Source organism: Anas acuta, chromosome 1, assembly GCF_963932015.1.
Source record: "Anas acuta chromosome 1, bAnaAcu1.1, whole genome shotgun sequence".
In the NCBI taxonomy this organism is placed as follows: domain Eukaryota; kingdom Metazoa; phylum Chordata; class Aves; order Anseriformes; family Anatidae; genus Anas; species Anas acuta.
Window position 1 is genome coordinate 149,250,765 of NC_088979.1, and position 20,175 is coordinate 149,270,939.

General features: G+C 39.5%; 1 protein-coding gene across 2 annotated transcripts in view; it reads right to left on the minus strand.

Annotated features, from left to right (window-relative positions):
- Positions 1–20,175, minus strand: part of LARGE1 (LARGE xylosyl- and glucuronyltransferase 1) — a 282,272-nt gene that overhangs the window by 85,736 nt on the left and 176,361 nt on the right. The window lies entirely within an intron of this gene.

A 20,175-nucleotide genomic window follows, 5' to 3' on the forward strand; every position in this document is an offset into this window, starting at 1 on the left:
CATTTGGGAAACTGGCCATTATGAATTCTAATCCATAGCAGCCCAAGTTTAGCTTCTTAGAAGAGTAACCTAAATTAAAACTAACAAATTTCCTAAATGCAAAGGGATCCAAGCACCATTATTGAGACGATACCAGGATAGCATAAGGGGGTGAAAATTGCTGCCTGATTGTTTCAAGAGTACATCTGATTTGATGTATGGCACTCTGAGAAGGAAAGACCAGAATCCTTTGTGGTACTAAACGTTAAAATTCACAGAACATGATACTGGCCCTCTAAAGTGCCTGAAAGTTATCATTCAGGAGTACACACACTACCAGCTGAGCAACCACAGCGAAAACAGACAGCTATAACTTCACATATCCACAGTAAATCCTGCACAATTAGTCCACCGAGACTAAACATGAGATAAATCAGAGGAAACTGTGAATTCCCAGTGTAAAAAGGGCTCCGTGTGGAAAATATTTTTTCTTACGGGCAATTTCTTTGTACAGGGGGATCTTAGCCAGTGCTCTGTAGTGCTAGGTTCTGTACAAATAAACAACTGGCAATGACTAGCCAGGAGAGACAATGGGAAGGAGAAAGGAGAAGATAGTTTGGCTTGCTACTAGCAGGACCAAGGATTGTTTGGGCAGTGGGGTGCCCACATCCAGCTGTGGCAGACACTGGAAGCAGAGTCCAGATCCTTTTTGTTCCACACTGGTGGAACTTCTTCTCCACCCTGCTAGGGATTTTTAACAACCTATTTCATGAGCAACAAAGTTTGCCAATATTCTGATAACGCTAACATGCATAAATCACTAACCTTTTTTCTTGTTTCAACAGGACAGCCTAAATTGCTGTTAAGATTGCAAATTAGTTCAGCACTGCCTGAAGTGTTAATTTTTTAGATCTTTTACAAATCAGAGAATTTGAGGAAAAAAAAAAAAGAGACAGGTGTATAATGTTCTCCCAGAGGGTCTGAAAAACCTTCCCAGCAATGCTGCTTTCAACTCCAAGCTCTGCTAGCCAAGTGGCAAAGGAAAAGCTCTCTACACCAACTTATTAATGTCAGACGTAACCTTGGGAAACATTTTCTAACATGCCAGGACACAAAGAATATATAATTCAGTAATTAGCAAGCATACTAGAAGATTATATTCCTTTTTTAAACATACTGTTGTGTAGACAAACAAAGGAGGGACAGCAAACATGAATACTGAAACGGTAGTAGGCTGGACAGTCAGTTTGATGAGAGTAGTTAAGAAGATTAATGTATACTCTAAACTGAACTCCCCCAGTCGTCCAGCATTCAATAATTTAAAAGACAATGCCAAAGCCTTCATTTCAAGGTGACAGAAAATTCTGATGATGAAAGAGGTAACTGAAAACTTACTTTTAATTAAAAAGCAAACAGGCTGAAACTCCCATGTGCCTAAGAGGAAGTAATACCATTTAGGAAACAGTGGGGAGGGATTATTATTTAGATAGTTCATTTTATTAAATACAAGAACTCAAAGAGAACCAGTAACAACTTTTCCGCCCTAGTATCCTTAATAATACAAGATGATTACTCACCGACTTAATGAGAAAAAGTTTGAGGCTAAAGAGAAAGCAATTAAACTGACAGATTTATTGCTACCAAGAACAGATACTCACAAAATGCAGGGCTAAGATGCATTAAATGACCAGAATAATTCATGAACTGTTACATTCCCAGGAAGATGAATAAATGGATGACAAAGCTCACATTTTTTATGCGAAGAAAATAGGTAGAGAGGTGACAAGCAAATTGATAGGTGCATGTTCAGATGGACACAGAGGTGACATATTCCTAACGTTCAAAAAAAGTTGATCAAAATGAGCATGGATTATACTAATGGTTTGTGACACACGAGCTCAGAAATTGGGCTAAAGAGGACAGATTAAACCTTGGTGTCTTGGAAATTGGAGGTTCCCAGTTACCAGTCACTCTCTGGTTACAATCACTTTTAACCTGAAGTGTAGTTAAAAAACTACATTAATGTTAAGAATTTATGAATTGTGGGCAAGAACTTTTTTCTAGGGATCATTGAGCTCTGTAGCCTCAGGCATGCATCATCTGCCACAGCACATGCCAGTGGGGAGTAGCAGTTCATCATGGTCACCTGTGACATTTTACTGACTGCTCCATCTTTTTCCCAATGCTGAACTCAACGATCTTAAACTTCAGCTTAAATTTCTGCATCAAAGGGCTAATAGGAAGTTAGCACATCACGCTCTTCTCCTCTGCACCAAGGAAGACCACACTTGGCAGGTACTGCTCAACAAGGGGGATAAAAGAGGATGCTGTTGGAGACTAACACTTGGCCCTGAAACTATTAGCCAGGACAAGCTCAGATGTTGTCAGCCCTAACGCAATGCCGTATCACTGTGCAGCATCATTTCCAACCTTGCTGAAGTCAATGAGACTACTCATGATCTTTTTACACTTCAGCCTATGATTAAGCACTTCACTAAATAAGGTCATTAAATTTAAATTGTAGATGCTTGCTAGGTACTCCCGAAGGTTGTTCTCTCACCTGCAACATATTCCCTTCAGGCTCATGGCTAGCAAAACAAGTGGCAAAATAACATCCCAATCTGCATGTCAGCAATCCTCCCACTAAACTTAAGACATAGGAAATTGATTGATTCATGAGGGAGCTGTGTTTACCCTACTACTGACGCAGGGACGAACAGTAGCACATTATGGCTCTCAGAAAAGAATAAGACACACAGAAAAGGAAGGGTGCATGAACCTGGCAATCCACAGAGATATCTGTTTGAGCAGCAGAAGCGATGCAACTGTGTTAATTCAGCATTTTGCAACCCTGTATTTTTGACTATTCTCAGCAAAACTATTCAACTCAGAGTACTTCTCTAGTGCAGTTAACTAGCACAGGTACATGTGCTTTTGTTAGCCCCCACAGCCATATCCTTAGGGATTCACACAGCATTTCCAGAAACTATCAAGCTTTTTTTCACTTCTCTCTTTGTTCAGTCCATATACCTTAAAGCAGCCTTCTACCCTGTTTTCTAGTCCTGAACAAGCTATCAATCATGCCAAAGTGTATGCTAAAGCCATAATGCGGATAACAGACCATTAAGAGCTCAAATGAGACTGCTAAACACATTTCATTAATCATTGCACAATCTAGCCTTCAACCAGGAGTTACAGTTTTGGCAGGCTGGTAATAGAGCCCTTCTTTCTGCCCATTTCTAGTGCCTGGGAAAGGGAGAAGACCTCCTGAGCCAGCTACCTTAGCCTTTTGCCCTTGCTCTTCTTCCTCTGGTGCATATGGTCTGTGAGGGTTAGACTGCTGGGGGAAGAGAGTAAGTAAAGGAAAAAGAATAAAAATAATAGAGGGTGAGTGTGGATGCTGTTCAGAGACCCTGGATTCTCAAATGAGCCAGAACACCTGAAACTCACATGGATTTTTGCTTCTGAAAAACTGTTCGAACTGTCCCCCTCTTCCCGGCAAGGGGTCTTTATTTAAGGATTTGACAGGAAGTAAGGTAAAGGACTTTTCTTTCTAGGGCCCCAAACCCAGTGCTGATTCTAGCAGTAATAAAGCATAGTAGGTAAAAGCTAAAGGAAATGATGTGGAAAGAGATACCCTCTTTGTACCACTTCTTATTGTTCAGTTTCTGGCTTCTTTCAGCTGCTTCCCAAAGCCTTTTCCAGGGAAAGTCACTGGTTACTCATTTTCTGCTAGGCAGTTGGCAGGTTAACAAGAGTACCTGCCAAGCACATCTAGCTGTTTAACCCCACCCGATGCCACATGCCTCTGCACGCTAGCCTAAAGGAGGAGCACACTTTTTTCTTTTCTTGGGGAGCAGGCTGGAGAAGGTGGTTTCAGCTAGGTTGTTTCCTTGAGCAGCAGAGATAGAATACACTACCAACCTGAAGACCCTTCTTTAATTAATTAACAGACCTTATTTAAATTAATTGGAAGTGTAATCATGCCTGAACTGCACAGACCAATCAGCAGTAGATTTCACTCTAATCCCACTGGAAGATTTGAATCAACAAACTTCTAGCTTCGCCTCATTGTGGCCATGCTGTACTCCCCATTTTTGACAAAAACAAAAGACTCTTCCAAATGAGTAAACTGTTGTGTCAACTGCTTTTGACATTGTTGATGGAGTTGACTATGCAATGGTAAAGAGGGAGGAAAGAAGGGTTGAATGGGGAAGATTTCAAAGCCACAGTAGCAGAGGTTTGATTATGCCATACAACAGTTATTCTGGTTTTGAGCTGAATCTGTTGACAGAGATATATATTTGACATCTTATCTCATAATTCCCATATACTAAAATCATCTAACTCCTACTCCAATGAAGCTTGCCCACCTTGGATTCAGGATCAGAGACCTTTGCTGCACAACAAACTAAAAGACAAAAATCATTTCCTATTTTAATAGTTTCCTGATTCCTGTAATTTGTTGGGGATAGAGTGGCATTATACTCATACTATTATTTTTGTTTTTCTTTGCTGCCTGTAAGATATTTTAAGATCCACAGTACCTACTGCTCATATTCGTGTCCTGCTAAATGGAATAGGGTTTAGAGGATCAAAATGTCCCTGCAATATCTGCCAAAGAACTTTGGCCCTACTGTGAAATTTCTTGAACACATTGTGCTTTATGGCAGGGGCTGGAAACACTCCTAAGAAAAGCGAGGAAATATAGAAAGTCAGACTAAAACAAGAATGATATGCTTTCTTTTTTCTTAACATCATGATTTTTAAGTGTGTCTCGTGATCTTTGAGGGTCTTACCATGGTATGCTATCCCCATCAAGGTGAGGTCTCAGGAGGCAACCTTTCAAGGTCAGTATCACAGTTTCATATATTCCTTCTCATTAGGGATTTTAGATTTGTGTGTAGAAGGCTATGATGATACTGTTATTTTCTCTGACTCAGCTGTATGCATCTTTTCCGATGCTAGAGTTTTGCAACAGAAGTAATGTTTCCTTGGTAGTCATCAAATGCTCATGCAGGCAGCCAGAATACAACAGAGATGACAAGATACTGGTCCCACACTGATAGCTAGCTGGCAGAGCTTTTTATACCTGACGTGTTAAAAAACAAACAACCAAACCAAAACAAAACAAAAACTCACACAAACTAAGACAACCCAACTACTGTGAACAAACCAAAACAGAATAACTAACGTGCTTGATACTTAAATGTTGTTTCTCTCAGTTGGATAACTTAACCAATTCCTCTTACCTTCTGTCTAATAATGAGGAAAATACCAAATGCTACAAAAGAGTAAGATAAATGCCTGTGAATACCATTTTTGTTTTCCACATGAGAAGTACTTGCATGCTCTAAGGTTATGCCTAGATTTTTGCCACCAGTGTAGCTGTACCAATGCGAAGCACTGCTCTAGGCAAAGCCAGACAGGCATTGTTTAAGCAAATCTTGGTTTTAAGCAAATGCAAGATGCACTTCATCTCATTTAAACTACAGACAGGTAAAATCAAGAATTAATGACCAGACTGTAAGTAACCTCCCCATGTGAACAAGGTGAAATACTTGCATACACAGAGCAGATTAAATGAGGCAGGTATACAAAGGCATCCATGTCACACATTTGGAGCACCCATGGGGAAAACAGATGAGAGAATAGTTTCCTTCTCCAGGACTGTGTTTTAATTTAGGTTTCATTGCACGATGGCCTCCTCAGGAAACCTACCAGTGTTACATGGATGCAACGTTTCCCTCACAATCAACTGCACATTTTTGGAGCTATTTTACCTTTCTTCTTCTGCAGGATCTACTAGTGATTGGGAGAGATTCCTACCCCTCTCAGTTACCACAACCTACTTTGCCAGATGTTTCAGAGCTCCTCATGTAAATGTAACCCAGGCTGTGAGCAAAGGACTAAAAAAAGTGTTAAGGAGGGCTGGGGAAGTGCAGGAAGAATCTCACCACTAGAAGTCTTCATGAGTCAGATAAGGTGTATCAATAATTAAACATTAAAAGGAAAGAAGCAGAAGGAGCGTGGCTTAGAGGTGCATCCTAAATATGGGCTGGAACTAATGAGGCTTTTCTTTTTACCATCAGAGAAAGTTTATTACATGTACTTCAAAGGCAGTTGACTTAGTGAGCAGTGGAGGTGGGTCAGAGAAGTGTTCTTTCCTGAAATGCTCAGCATAAAAGCAGAAGCATTCATAATGGAATGGGTGAACCGGCTACGAAAATAATAACCCATGACTCAGGAAAATTTTGAGGAGAGATTAAACCTTAAAATGAGAGTGAACAGAGGAAAGGCATATAAAATAAAAATAGAACCCATCAGTTATTTCACAGCTACAAAAAGTGTGTGCAGATGCTGTGGATGCTTCTCATTTGGAGCTCTGGCCAGGTCCATAAATCCTGACCTGTGATACTACAGACTGTTAGAATTCCTTTGCTCTCTTCAGCAGAAGTTGCCCAACTGAATACAGTCCATTAACAGTAGTGAAAGAAGGTAAAAAGCACCTTGAAATACCAGTGGTACCATCAGATTGAGAGCTATTGCACACACCACTAAGGACCAGAAATGTTACAGAGATAGCAAGAAGGCTAACAGTGGAGACAGGGAAATAAGAAAAAAAATAAAACTACCACCATCCTGGGAAAAAAGGAAGAAAAAAAGCAGAAGTTACTAAGCTTGAGGAATAGAAATCAAAACAGAGAGAAATACTGAAAAAGATGGAAATGGGTGGAATGCAGTATATTAGAAAATAAAGAGAGAGAGCTATGATCTGTGTGCTTTTTGCAGGCCTGAGAGGCAGGTAGGTACTCTTTGATTCTCATCTCACTTTTGAGGGTCCCTGGCGCTGAGCCCACATTCAAGTTAGACCCTCCTTGCTCTGATGCTGGGTCTTGCTTGAACTGTAAGTGAAAAAGTTCTGGTTTCCCAAAAAAAGAAGCTATCTGCAGCGTACATGCTGACACTAGACTGCCACCCTGTAGCTATATTTCTTTGTGATTGACAAGGAACCACATCAGTTTGTCAAGAAAGCAATCATCGATAACCATTGATACAGCAATTGTATTTTAAGAACAGTGCTGTGCCTTTGTAACATGTGCTACAATGTATGGAATAAAAAAAATGAAACTCCCTTATACTTGAGTGCAGGCATAGACAGACAGATCCCATGCTATTCCAAGCTAAATCAAATCTATCACATCCTCTCTTTAAAAATAAATAAATAAATAAATCACCAGATTTATCTGCATTTGACATTTTCCAAAAGTTTGCTTCCTCATTATTTTTTTTCTTGAATGTTAAGTTTCATGGGGTTTTATTTTTCAGAAAAAAAAAAAAAAACAGCCACCACATATCTGAATCTTCTGTTTTCATGAATTTACATTGAGCATAGATGGTAAGTTTACTTCTGTAAGGCTTTGCTGTTCACTAAAGTCTACTGTCTTAAGGAAAAAGAAAGTGCAACTCACATATGTACTGCTTTCTAATTAAAAGCTGGATTCTCATCTCATTTTCACCAATATAAATCCAAGGATAACTTAAATGAAAATAATGGAGTTACTTTGGATTCAGTCTGTGGTAAATGAGACAAGGATCTTGGCCTAATCTCATAAATGTCTCCCTTGAGACCTCCATTAGTAACACTGTGTTTTTAGTGAAAAATGCACCACAGTCTTTCAAGATCCTCTAGTGGGAAAAAAATGGTATTTTAAAGTACATTAATTCTATACGATTATATTAAAGCTTTTGGTGAGATCTCAGGGGAAATGGTTACAGTGTTCTACTATCTGAGTACACTTCCTCACCAACAGCACTAAAAACACATGAGGTCTCCAACAATCCTAACACACAATTTAACAACTGGCTTCAGTTTGTATATATTCTGTGTCTGAAAGGGAAAGGTGTGATTCAACCACACCTGTTTTCTCTCATAAGTACCATTAGCACTAATTACTTACAACTTCACTCCTGGCAATTGCTGGATAATATTCAATTGCTTTCAATACATTGCTAAGAGATCCTAATGCAACTTGCAAGGCAGGAGAAGGGTATCAGTAATTGGTAAATATGTTTCAGGCTTTCGGGCTAATAATGTAATAGCGATAGTACTGTATCCTGACTCATCTGGAAGAGTTTGCTTCCTCTTTGCCCTTTTACAGTGGACACACTATGAACAAGGCATCAGAGCTACAACACCTTAGGAACGGGGTCGTGTTTTCCCTGACAGCTAGGCTAGACAGAGGCAGTCTTTGGAGAGCAAAACAAAAAGTACTATCTATTTTAGATGTCTTAAGAAGCATATCCTCAGTGCATTTCTGCAGAGGTGGACATGTGAGCATGACTTTTTTTTTTTTTTTCCCCTCCAAAAGCGCTCAGCCTTAAATCACAGCTCTCTTGTCTCTGCTTTGAACTCTAGTTGCAGCTTCCTTCACAGTTTATCACTGCTTTTTCAAGCACTGGTCACAAGGGGACCAAAATAATGAAAGGTGCTTTCTAGGTCTCAACATGCTTTCCAGAGATTTCTAACCCAATCTTTAGTTCTTAATTTTGACAATCTAGAGACCTTACATATTGTTAGAGAGATGATTAAACATCTTCCTCTTCTACCAAGGGATAAATTAAGACTAATCAGAGCTTGGGATCTCTAAAATCAAATTTCTTCCACGTTAGACTCTGCCTTCCAAGCTTCAGCCCAAGAAATTAGCATTCCCATCAGCCTTCAATGTGAAAGTCAGAGTTACACAGCAAGGTACCCTAGAGCAATATATTTCAACCAAGTTAGTCCAAGCCTCACTCCAGCGATGGCTCTATGTTCATTAGTATACAAGATCTGTTCATGACTGAGTCACCCAGCAGAGCAAATCTGATACATAATCAAATGTGGGCACAGAATGACATTTCTATTGCATTAGCCAGAACACATGATTTAGAATTTATGCTGACTTTAAGCCTACTATGGAAGGACAGATGGCATCTGATCCAGAGTAAGGTTTCTCAGAATAGAGTTAACCCATTAACATTTTGGAACAGAGACGAATCAGTGAATTCATACCAAATTAGCACTTAGTGCTAGGTGGCTCTGACATTTCAATCCTGTACCAACATCTCTAGTTTCATATTTACTCTATTACTGAATGATGGCCTTCAACAACGAATCTTTTTGCTTCATAATTTTTGTGCCTTTTAGGCAAAGGTTGAGCACAGACCTGAGTATCTGATGTGCCTCACATGCTCAGGCACTGTGTTTCAGCAAAGAACTGCAGATGGACCCCAGGTACGTGCTGTTTATGTTTTCAATGCTCTATAGAAAACACATGGCAACAGGAGGATAGGGAAAAGGTTGTAGACTGTAAGAAAAGTGCAAAATAAGGCAGGTCAAATATTGGTGTCACATCTGCAATGGCAAAACAGCCCTGAAGCACACAAAGAACTACTGTCACCAAAATATGCTGATAACCAACTGCAGTGTTTACAGCCCACACTTAAATGGTACTGACTGTACTGGCTGGCGAGGTCAAGCCAATGCTGGTTGCATGTTCTGTATTGCTAATGTACTGGAACTCCCGGGGGAATAAAATAGGTCTGGATAGCTTCTCTTTTGTTACAGGGCTGTCGGAGAGCTTATTGCAACCTGCAGCTCCTCCTTACCTTTGCTTCACTTTAAAAGGAAATCTCCATAAATTCTCTGTTTGCACAGGTACATTTTCCAGATCTAGACCCATTCCCAAGATGCTCCATGGGGCTGCAAACCTTCCTTCTTTACCTGAGTTGGCCTTATACATCAATCTCAGTCAAGTGACACAGGGGAAAAAAAAAAAATCAGTCATGATACTGCAAAGGATTATTTTTCAATCTCAGGCTCCATTAAAAATGAAGCTTATATAAGGGGTAACAGCTGCCTCAGCATTAGTACTGGGTGAGGTAACTAGCCAGCAATTTTGAAAAGCTTAGGGTACATCTATTACTCAATTTGATGTTATCATTCTTTAAGAACCCACCCATGCATGTACCCTGCTCAACAGTGAGTTTCCTAATTAATAAACAAGTGGAAAAGAAGGCAGCTTTGTGCACCTGTGCACAGTTCAGCTCTTGAGAAAATAACTATTTTCTAATCCAGCCATAAAAACCAACTGTGAATCACAGAGTTTACAGTAAGATTGGCAAAAAGAAGCAGCTGTGGTAGCTTGTTCTGCATTAGAGGTGGAAGGACCATTCAGAGAATGGATTTGTACTGAATGTAGCTAGTTAGTAAGATTAATGAGTAGAAATCATGTTGCATGGTAGTCAGTCTTCAGTAATTAAATTGCAACAGTAACTAATTCCAGGGTGATATCAAAGTCCCTCTGAAGTTTGGCTATAGCTTTTTTTTTTATGGGGGTAGAAGTCAAAGTGTCATCAGAATGAAAAAGAAAATAAGTATTTACATTAGTTATCATTAACCTTTGACTTAATCATTTGAAACTTCTTGACTAGGGAAAGGAGTTGAAGAGGAAGAGAGGAATTATGTCCAACATATCCTGATTATATTAGACAGAACAGGTCTCATCTGAAAACTTCAAGATCTTAGGGGTGGTTTCCAGTACCGTAAAAATGAAGGATAAGGAGTAACTTAGCATGTCATGTCTCTGAAAAGGTTAGAGGGAGGCATTCAGAAAGCAGGCAGGAATACCTGTTACCTACTAATCATCAGCCTCAGGTAGGGCTAAGAAATCTAGAATCGAGCCTGGAGAATTGAAGGTCAGACAAGTGGAAGTAATAGCAGACTTGTCTAGGCTCGTAAAGGGGTCAGTAACCATAAAACACGTCTGAACTTCATGGCATTCCTTGCTACCTGCTTGCCCTTGACAAGGAGGACTGCTGCAAGATGCCAGCTGGAAGTTTTAATGATACTTTAATATACATATCAGGAATGAAGAGTTTTTTCATCACTGATGTAACAGATTACAGGAAACCGATAAGAGTCATGTCTTCCCATAACAATACTGATCAACAACGAACTCCACAGCTGTCTGGCTATGCTTGTCTATCCTCCTCCAAGATAAGCTGTGTGTCTTGTCATAAAATTATGAACCTGTAACAGTGTCCTCTTAACAACGGTTTGCTGGGACACAGTGAATGGTCTGCCACGGGTCCATGACTTCCATTTGAAGTTTGATAACAAAGACGCACGGTAATCCATCAGAAGTTAGGAGCACTGATGTGCTCCACTGGTCCGCTGCTCAAGGAGAGCCAAGGAAGGGAGTAAATGGAGATGCAGATTTGTTGGAGGAAAAGCTCTATTACCAGCCTTTATAAACCAAAGGACACTTCACAGAGCACACCTGTTAAAAGATATCACACAGGGAGAGGGAAAGTCCTTGACACAGACAGATCCCAAACAATTTAGGGCTTGACAGGTCATGACCGACACCCCTGAAGCTAGCAGGCTATCAGTATGCAGCTGGAACCAGCTCTCAGCATGAAGCAGTGTTTTATAAGAGGGCTGCCTCGTTTGGCAGCTCTCACTTCAGCCTCTGAATAGTCTCAAGGAGCAGCCCCATGCAGAGCACATTAAAGTAGCATAGTCTTTTGATAGCTACAACTGTCATGACAAGTTGTTTTTATCCTAAGCCTATGGTACGTGGTCTTACCTCCCCTTTTGCTGTTTTTGCCTCAGTATTTACTCATGTGGACTGATTAGCCAGCCTTGGAATAAGCTCAATATTTTTGACCTTCAAGTTAAGAAACAGGAATTTACTATTATTTTTCCTCTGTTCTCAGTCAACTATGACCCTAGATTTTCCTCTTGGATTTACGTATTTGCTTCATTTTTATTGTTTATTACATAATTCTGACACTTTATGGAACCCTTGTAGTGTACTGTGATATATCAGCAAAAAGGCCAGTGTTAAAGACACTATGTGAAAGAGAAAAAAAAAAGATTCTCATAAAAACTGTCACCCACAACAGCACGTTTCTATGGTAATACAGGGCTGCTTTGGGTTGTTATGGCAACTAAACCTTTAAAAGCAATAGCATAAAACCAAAGAAAAAAAATTCCTAAGAATGGGACTTCATCACGGCTTCTCAATTTTAGAAATCTTTCTCAGCCCTCCTGCCCCACACAGACTAGATTGGGTGCTACAGTGATGAAAGCTCTTCAGGAAGAAGAGGAATACCACTTGGCTTCATGGCAGTGGGTTTGCAGAGACTTCAAACCACTCTCTTTTTGAAACCAGAACAAGAAGCATTGATCCACAAGTGGCGCTCCTGTACCAGAAAGCAAAACAAATAAAGAAGTGATGACAATGCCAGTAGGGTTGCTGACTGCAGCCAAGGGGGAGCAGTATCTGCGCTACCCACCTAGCAGGCGGGAAAGACCCAAATTACACTGAAATAAGTGCTGGGTTAGCTCCTTAATGCTAATGTATACTTCATTATTTCTTTGGCAAGATTCTTCCTATAGTCAGATGCTGCTGCCAAGGAAATTTCTAGATGCATACACTTAACTTCTATATAGCTCCACAGAAATTTACTGTGATATATGACATTTTAAGTTTCAAGATAAATTATCTTGGCTAACTTGGGATTTGTTTCCACTCCTCCCTCTTTCCAAGTTTTCTTTCCTGCTCTGTATCCCATACATTCACTCCCACTTCTAATCTCCATGCTACTTTCTTACTTACTTATTATGTCCACTTCCATTTTTATGTTAGAATGAATTATATGATCATGATAATAGAAACAACAGTATGCAAACATCCACTCCTACTTCTGCTGAGGTGCCTCAGAACTTGTACCCCAGCAGTGTGTCCCTTTGCTGTCCTGCTTATGCACTTCAATCCTCATGCACATCAGACCTGGCTGAGGTCACCCAACTCTTTTTACTTGTGAGCCATACCAGAGGTCTGGAGTTGAAAGAACAGCATATTAAAGATTGCTCCCCAAGCTGTTCACATCTTTTTTTACTTAGCCTATAAAAGCAGCTGTAAGTTCAGAGCAAAAATATTTATGTAAATCAGGAAGTATAGGAGCTAGAATTCTTTACCAATGAAAGTTAGCATCAACCAGTTCACTCCACTGTTTTATAAAGCCGTTTTATACCAGCCAAGATGTGTTCTCTCAGAATTTTAGGATACCAGTATAACAATATTCACATCATCATTTCTTAGCCGTATGGGAAAGCACCTGAATCTCCAAATACTGTAAAAGTTGGTGCCAATCTGACTCTGAAGTAGATTGGCAAAAAGCCTGTAGACAGCCCTACAGAATGCCACTAGGCACCTGCAATAATCGTATCCTGAGGCATGCAGGAAGAAAATATTATTACTGTCTATTAAATGTAACATTTGCAGGAAGACATGGTAATGTCATGAATTAATGAAGTTGAGGAGATCTTGAGCCAGTAAGCTGGTGTGAGCATAAACTGGCAGACAGTTTCTATTGATGGCAGCAGAGTGGTAGCATGGAGTCAGCCAAGGACAACAATCTATGAGAAAAAGTACAATGGCCCATTTTACTGTAGGGCTTCAATCCTGCTCAAAGTTACCAGTGTCTCAGCAGGGCAGAAGCTGAGTGCTAGCAAGTGCTAGGTCCTCAGCCTTTGGATGGTTCACAGTCTGGCCTGTTCATCAATGGCATCACTGAATATTACTACACCTTCCCTGCTGTATTTCCACCTCTGTTCCCAGCCAACACAGCCTCTTGGTATGTCAGAATAGCACTTTTTTGGACAGCTTCCCCAGTCACTAAGCAGATAGGAAAAAAATACACCACGTCTCCAAATACAGACGTAAGTAGTTTCAAGGTTTCTATTAGTTGTGCCAGTAGCTAACAGCTCTCAAGAAGCTGTTCTGCTGACTTGTTCAGTCCCACATCAAGAATGAATCCCAGGACCGAGAGGGCCAAAAGCAAATGACACAGAGTTTGTCTTACACCCTGAGAATCACCCGTTTATATGTTGAGAGCCTTTTAAGCATTCAGGCAGTGCAAAGGGAACATAAATTAGCTTGGTTCTTCACCAGAATACGTTACATGCACATCTATTTTACTGACACTTAAGCCCAAACTATGATATCTACTACAACTAAATTCAGGAAATATAATGAAATGAAAATAAAGAGTAGTTGTGGACAAACTTGGTCCCTGAGTTTTATTCTAAGCTTATCAATCACCTTTTGGTATGTTTCAAGAAGGGCTCGGACAAAAATCTTTTTGTTTTTAGCAGTGTCTCCAAGCACAAAAACGATTTACTTTGTGGAAAGTGTAAGAAGAACAAAAGCTCCTTCATTTAATTGAACTGCTTGGCCTACACTGAATGCAGCTAGAGATTGCTGCAAAGAGTATTGGGTAGAGCAAGCCTGAGATTCAAGTAAAATAAAGATACTTGGATGATGCAGAGAGAAGGGGGCAATTATGCATGCACCTACTTCTTGCTTTTAGTTTGGGGGTTAAAATAAGAGGTTCAAATGACTCTGATTATCTACATTGCTTGAAAAAAGGAAACTTGTGAGTTTTCTACTGTTTCCCCAGTACTGGACTGATTATCAATTTGATTATCAATTTGTAACTTTTTCATGTAACTGTCCATGTTTTTACACACGGTACACTTGTAGACAGCCTTAGTTCAGCTATCATAGAATGGCTCAGTTTGGAAGGGACCTTAAAAATCATCTAGTTCCAACCCCTGATTTATTTATCTTTTTTTCTGGAGAAAAAAAAAAAAAAAGAAAATCATAATAAATGGGTTTAATTTCCTACACTCTTCTTCCTCTTTCCTGGTTGTGCAGAGAGCAATACCATACACTTATCCTGCTGATGGGACAATCATACTACTGACCTCTGGGCAATACATCCTACCTTCCAGCTTGAGCCTGTGAGAGAGATACTCCCTACAACACTTTCCTCTATGCAAATCCTTGTGCTGCCTGTATTACAGACATAATTTGCAGCATGAAAGCAAGAAGGTGAAACCTCAGGTGAGAGCTTTGTAATTGGAAATGGGGCCTTGGGTCCTTAAAATATGGATTGCTAATGCAGAACAGGGTAGGCTCAGAGGACATGCCTGGTTCAGAGAGGGAGAAAACAAGAATATCCAGTTATTACAATGAACATCACAGTGAACAGTGAAAAGCATATGTGCTCGATAGATTGCATGTGATTAGAACGAGGGCTTTAGGCATGGAAACCTATCCATTAAATAATTTTTTTCTCTAGTACTGCAAATATAACTATCAAACCTTAGAGTAAACTTCATCTGTTAGGTGAATGACCCATGTGTCCCATCTTCTTGGCTTTTTCCATGTATGCAGAGTTGAATCTTCATTACACATTATTAGTTGGGATGATGGACAGGTTACCACTCCCTTCATATTTGCTACCTGCTCATGCACTTGGTGTGCTTTACTGTCAGCTATGGAACGCAGAAGTGACTGGCCAGAGGAAAGAGGAAACAGTACATGAACTTAATCTGTGAGTTAAATTGTGAATTGATAAATATATCCAAGGGAAAGTCTGTTGACTGACAGGATTCTGATGGATTCCTGAACAATTTACTCTTTCAGGTTGGGATGAGGGATTATTATTTTCCTCCTCAGTTTGTTCCCTCCCTTTCTTCTCATAGGTTTTCATCCCGGCACAGCCAGTGACATCCCATTCTCAAAAATGCATTTTTCTTCTGCTAAGAACAAATATACAGAACAGAAGTGCTCCTTCTCCTAGTCTTTACCCTCTGGAAGCTGGATTTTCTAGCTTCTGGAAAGTCACAGCTTCTGTTAGCCAGGGGAGATGGGGACATGCACTTTGCTCCCATGCTGGCTCGCTCTGCCCTTATTTCCCTTAACAAAGATTCACAAGGCAATTCAAAAAGCTCTATGTCCATTCTCCACAGTTCTCTGGAGTACTTGAGATTCATAGAATTAAAGTCTTTCTAAGCCCAGAAGAAACAGTTCAAAGGAGACAGAAACCGTTTTGTTGTTGTTGTTTTTCTTTTTTGTTTTTTTCTTTAACACTGGGTGAGTCATGCAATGTTTAGCTTGGGTGTTTGCTACATCATAGCATCTAAGCCAGAAAGACAGATGTAGAATGAGTGGCAGCTTAACAAAGAGCGGAAGAAAATAATGCAGAAAAAGCACTAGATTGATGTTGAGAAAGCAGAAAAAAGCCCTCAGAATTTCAGTGTTGCCAACAAGATTTTATTACAAATCTTGTAATGTGGTGGTTTTTCTTCCGAAAACTCCAGTTGAGGAATCACAGGATGACAAAAGACTACCAGCTTCCATTTTAATTAAAACATTCCTAGTCCTCATGGGAAAAGGCATGAAAACATGACCAAAGGTATCCCTTAGAAATGAAAATGGAAAAATAAAGAACCCAAATATTTTTATTTTTTTTTTAATTTTAGGATTTCCCCCATCATGAGTTACACCCAATTTCTACACATTGTCGGCCTTTAACCTTCAAATATTTCTGCTTGGTGGCAAAAACAGACAAAAAACCATTCAGCTAAAAACGAACTACAGATGTTTCAGAAACTGCAGCTATTCTATTTTGGCAGCAATTCATAATCAGAACTTTCTGATTATGTCCCTTGTCACATTAAAACCCATAAACTAGAATGTGCACATGCTGATCCATATAATAAACTCTCTCCCCTGGAGCTCATTTACTGAGGTCAACTTTCTTACATACTGCCTCCTCAATAAAGGAACATCATGGGAAAGCAAACTGCAACCAGAAAAAAAAAAAGGGGGGGGGGGGAGGGGGAGGGAAAGAAAGAAGGGCTTCCAACCAGATAACTTATCTGACAAGTGTAGAAAGAAATAAGTGATTTTTCCTTGACCCACAGATTCAGCAAGCCAACAAGACAAGATCTCTTTACTTGATCCTCTCCTAATTAAAATGAGCAACATTAATCTCCAATTATGGATAGAAATTTGCCCTTTAAAAAAATATATATATATCCTAATCCATACTTTCTTCAGCTCTTCACCAAGATAAACTGAAATTCAGTGTTCACTCCTGTAATTTCACATGCAGGTGATACAATTGCATCATGAGAAAGAGGAGGACAACACACCCCAGTATTTCTGTGAGCTATAGCTAACAAATAGAATTCTTTATCAACGAAACTTCAAAGTATTTTGCAGCAGAAAAGAAGAAAACACCACAATATAACAATCAGGAGTAGAAAATCTTAAGCACATAGAGTCTCCACAGGGACGTTTTCAAAGAGAAAATGTACCTCATTTGTGGAATAACCCTAGGATGAGCTATGAACTGTAGTCTAACCATTAAACACTTATACAAGTCTTTCAGAAACTAACAGATGTTCCTTTTATGAGCAAAGACAAGTGCCATTCGGCCTTTTTAGACACCTATAAAATTTCAGATAATTTTAAGCTTTTTTAATAGCTGCCTGACAATTTTATTAATGCACTCTGCTACAATGTGATCCTGTTTCCTTCACAAAAAGACTGACTCATACTGTGGATTTCTACACACACTAAGATGTACGTTGCTAATGCCTTTCTCTTGATCAGTGAGAAAAGAAAACCTATTTTACTGACCAGAAGACACAGAAACATCACTGCAGGATTTAACACAAACAGTATGCCAGCCCACTGAGATTCATCTCAACATGATCTGTGGATGCTTTAATGATTTACTGAGTGTATACTAACTGCCTGAAGTATAGAACCTGTCTGGAAACAATTTGGGGGTTCAAATCCTGGCTTCAGACATAGGTGACAATGAATTTTAAATTTTAATCTTGGCAACAACTGAGCATTTTACATCCTCCCAAGACTGGCATACCCATAAAAAGTACAGTCCTTGCAGAAGAAGAACCTAGGTCTGTGGCAGGTATAGTTTATCAAGATGGGGATTCACTGGTAGAGCTAAATTCAGGGAAATTTATACAGCACATGCTGACTCTGCCTGACTCTCACTGGTGCCATCAGCACCTCAGTTTCTGGCACACTAAATCGACACACAATTGAAAAGTTACACTTGCATTTTGTATTACAGTTTTACACATAACAGTTCTTGTAGGAATATAATTATTAAACCACCTACATGGGAGATGGTGAATTTTGCGATGGTTGTGATTTTTTGTTTGTTTGTTTGCTCTTTTTCCTAACGAAGCTGCAAGAATAGCACAAACCTACATTGTTACCTCGGGCATTCTGCAGAGCAATATGCCAAAGCACCTACATGCTGAGTGTTTACAAATTTTAAGTTTAGGATTGACTATGTGCCAATCCCTCTTCAGCTGTGGGCACTTGATCCTGCACCAAAATTGCTGTTGACCTTTTCTGGTATTTATGATGTCAGTATGGATTTTTATCACTGTTTGAGCTCCTGACACAAAGCAAACAGCTTGTATAGCATGTTTTTATTCATGCAAAGTATGAACATGAGAATCTCAGACTTTCTATCAAGCTTGCCATTTCTCCTTCTTGGATACTTCATTAATGGATGTAGATGATTCTGCCTTAAAGTCTTATTCAGCTTTCCAGAGAAGATATATTTTCACAGATTAACACTAATTGCAGTTTATATTCTCTGTACAATTTAATCCACAGGTAGAGCAATTTGAAATATGTTATTTTTTTTTTCTTTTTTTTTCAATCCAGTCTGTATTGCTTAAAAGTAGTTAAAACATTCATTGTATTAGGCAGTTGGATTGTGCGACTAACAGTAAGCTGCGGTAGGACTGCTCAGTATAGCCTCTGAGTTACTACAGATACTTAGAGATACTATAATACCCTTAGACATTCAGTTTAAATATGGAAGCCCTCAATGCTGATGTCTACAGGGATTATTCAGGTCTCACTTGTGGGCCCCAGTGGTGACCAATACGCAGCCATGGCCTAAAGGAAACAGGCAGATACAAGAATGGTCAACCAAGTAAAGCACAAAGACTCTTGCTATGCATATGTAGAGCACCCAGCACAAAGAGCCTGTGACTCTGACAGGAACTGCAACCCGTAACACAAATAATTATTACAACGCTTATAGTCAGATCCCAATAAATTCACACTGCCATTTAAAATGAATGCTCTTGAGAATCTGTATTTAACAAACAGTTAAAGTCAAAATCAGAAGCTTAGAGAAAACAGCCACATTTCAATACCAAGAGTCTGGGTGAGCAAGAATAACAAAACTATTAGCTGATGTGGCCTTTAAAAGAACTTTAAGATTGATGGCAGAGAGCATGGCTTTGGACTGGTTCTTTTCTCAGAAGAATTCACACAATTTCTGCAATAAAAGCATATTGGTTACACTAATCCTTGCTGTCTGAAACACTTTGCAGTACTTCATCCAAGAATGCATATGATCTACAGTCCCATTCTTCTGCCCTAAGGCTAGATGCTTTCTCAAGTTTAGAACTGTCAAAATTCTGTGAAAGATGAATAGAAAACCTAATCAGTGTCAACTAAGTCACAGAAAACATGCATGACAGGTTATCTTCACTAGACTGGCTGCAGACTCATGCCTTTGAAGTCAATATTTGGAGGTATATATCTGTCCTAGAGAAAAAGACTGCTTATCTTCAGGAGAACAAGAGAGAATGAGGCTAAAGCAGAAATGTTGAAATCCCAGCTGAAAAACTGGATATGACTCTTGAAGTGTAAGATACCGGTTCCCACAGACATACTTAAGCATGAAGATTGAAACTTGCATATACAAGTTAGAATAATTATACCCCCAATAATTGCTAAGAGAAATTTTAAAATGTCACATTGCTGAGAGACACTGTTTTGGGCTCCTGAAAAGAGGTGTGAATTTCTCCCAAAGCCAAAGGTTGCTACTTCAAAGAACAGATTTTCAAATAACATCACACGTAGAGCCTTAATTTGTGCACTTGGCTACAGAATAGTTGGACCATTTATTGTAAGGGCATATGCAAGGAGCTTATCAGAAAAGGGCAGAAGAGCAATAATTTACAAAGGAATTCTCAATTTTTACTTCTGCAGAGTGAACGTAGCTTTACCAACTAAAGTATTAACTTGTAACCCGATGTAAGAGTCTCATCCATTCTACAGCTCTTGAGATGACTGAAAGAACCTTTGCAGAACAAGGATACTGAGTACTCCAGGTGCTATTTAAAACATACTGCGGGGCCTTTCTACACAGTGAATTGCTTCTGGCTAAACTGTTAGCCGATCCTGAAAGTGTCTCGCAGAATCAAAGAGTGGCTGAGGTTGGCAG